Raw genomic sequence first — 2323 nt, forward strand, 5'->3', positions numbered from 1 at the left:
GGGGTGTGTGCGGGCCCGCCGCCGCCTTCGATGACCGTTCCCGGCTTCGGTCGGGAGGGAGAGAGCGCGGGCTGAGCGGGTTGCGGCGCCACCCTTTTTTATTCAGTGGTAACAAGAATAGATATGTTCCTGCATGGGCGGGGTGTCGGGCTCGCCGAGGGCGGTACACGGTACAGAGCTGCGGGACGGCGGGGGGGCTGCGAAGGTGTTGCATAGAAATAGAATCCCAGGTCAGAAAGGACTCAAGGACCATCTGGTCCGACCTTCTCGGCAAAAGCACGGCCTAGACAAGGTGGCCCAGCACCCTGTCTGTCTGGCTCAATCTTAAAAGCATCCAGTGTTGGGGAATTCACCGCAGGGTTCCCTGGGGAGATTATTCCAATGGCTGATTGTTCTCATGGTGAAAAATTGTCCTCTTGTGTCCAGTCAGAATCTCCCCAGGAGCAAGTAACTTGTACCCATTAGCTGATGTCTTTTCCGTGTGACTCCTTGTAAAAAATGCAGTCTCCATCTTCTTGGTAGCCACCCTTTAAATACTGAAACATGGTGATAAGGTCTTGCCTGAGCCTTCTTTTCTTGAGGCTTAACAAACGCAATTCTCTCAGCCTTTCCTCATACAGCCGGCTTCCCAGTCTTTGGATCATCTTGGTGGCCCTTCTCTGGACCCTCCCCAGCATGTCCACATCTGTTTTGTATAGTGGGGACCAAAACTGCACACCATATTGCAGGTGTGGCCTGACCAGAGCTGAGCAGAGTTGGACAATGATTGCTTTCTCTCTGCTGGTGATGCCTCTGTTGATGCAACCCAGCGTGCTGTTGGCTTTCTTTGCTGCAGCAGCACACTGTTCACTCATATTCAGCTTGTTGTCCACCAGGACCCCCAGGTCTCTTTCCACAGAACTTCTCCCCAGCCTGGTGGGTCTTAGCCTGTGCTGCACTCCTGAGTTATGTTTTCCCAGGTGCGAGACCTTATACTTGTCCTTGTTGAACTTCATAAGGTTCTTGTTAGCCCACTCTTCCAGCCTGTTCAGGTCTTCCTGCGGGGTGGCTCCCCCTTCTCAAGTGTCCACATACCCACTCAGGTTGATATCATCAGTGAACTTCATCAGGGTACACTTGATCCCATCATCCGCATTACTTATGAAGATATGAAACAGCGTTGTGCCCAGTATTGATCCCCAGGGGACCCTGCTTGTGACAGGTTTCCAGTTTGAGAAGGAGCTATTGACCACCCCCTCCGGGTACAGCCATCAGCCAGTTCCACCCCACCGTACAGGCCACTTGTCTGGACCGTAATGCACCAGTTTCTCTAGGAGGAGGCTGTGGGGAACCATGTCAAAAGCCTTGGAGAAATCCAGGTAGACAATGTCCACCGCCAGCCCCACACCAACCGAGCAGGTTCCTTTGTCATTTTAGTGCTGTCAGGGAGGGGTGAGAGCGTGTTGGGGCCAGGGAGACCTTGTTGTGCTCCCTGTCGCGTCACCGGTCCCTGAAGACTGGGTGGCTGTGGAGCTGTGGGTGCCGCTTCGTGGCGAGGCGGAAGCTGCTGGCTCTGAGCACAGGGTCGCCGAGCAGCACGGGGGAGAGGGGCTTCGGGACTGTCATACTAGAGTCCAAGAATCCCTCCCGCCGAGTTGCAAGGTTCAGACTGGACCCTCTTGCTTCTAAACTTCTCAGAGAGGAGTCCAGGTGCGGCTGGATCCAGCCTTAGCCTCCAACGGGAAAGAAGAGTTCGGACCCCAGGTTCTGCCACAGAGTCGGTTTATTTCAGCTCAAGCTGGGTGCCTCGATGAGGAGGGACCCCCTCGGTTATTTTCCTGTGCCTTTTAAGGCCTCACAGTCTATTACATGAGGTGTTCACACGCCTGTCCACGCAAAATGCACGGACTTTTTGTCTGATCAATTTAACAGTTGCTTTTCCTCTAGGATGGTTGCAGTAACATCTTTCGAGTTTTATCTGCTCGTGCAGTTTCATCATCCTCCCATCTTATCCGCACTTGGGTCTCGTCTGTCTTCTGTTGACTTCAGATGGAACGGTTTCTCTCTTTGAAGGTTTTTCCCTTGAATTATGGGCTTGGTCCAGTTTATCTCGTTGTGCAAGACTCCCAGTACTTCTCCTTTTTGACTAAACGACTGTTCAACTACAGTCCAGTTATGCTTTGTGGCCCACGGCTTCTGCACTCCAGTCGCTTGTGCCAAGCAAAGCCACTCAGGTTTCAATTTAACCTAATTTTAGGCGATCACCTGATGAATCCTGATATTCTGTAAGTAACCTATTCCAATCCCCAACAGGGGCCGCCCCAGCCCCGCTCAGAGCCACGCG

At 52.9% G+C, this 2323-nt stretch overlaps 1 protein-coding gene across 1 annotated transcript in view; it reads left to right on the forward strand.

The window, feature by feature from the left end:
- TEX14 (testis expressed 14) overlaps window positions 1–2323 on the forward strand; it is a 32744-nt gene that overhangs the window by 3788 nt on the left and 26633 nt on the right.

This window comes from Charadrius vociferus, unplaced genomic scaffold (genome assembly GCF_000708025.1).
Source record: "Charadrius vociferus isolate BGI_N301 unplaced genomic scaffold, ASM70802v2 scaffold793, whole genome shotgun sequence".
Classification (NCBI taxonomy): domain Eukaryota; kingdom Metazoa; phylum Chordata; class Aves; order Charadriiformes; family Charadriidae; genus Charadrius; species Charadrius vociferus.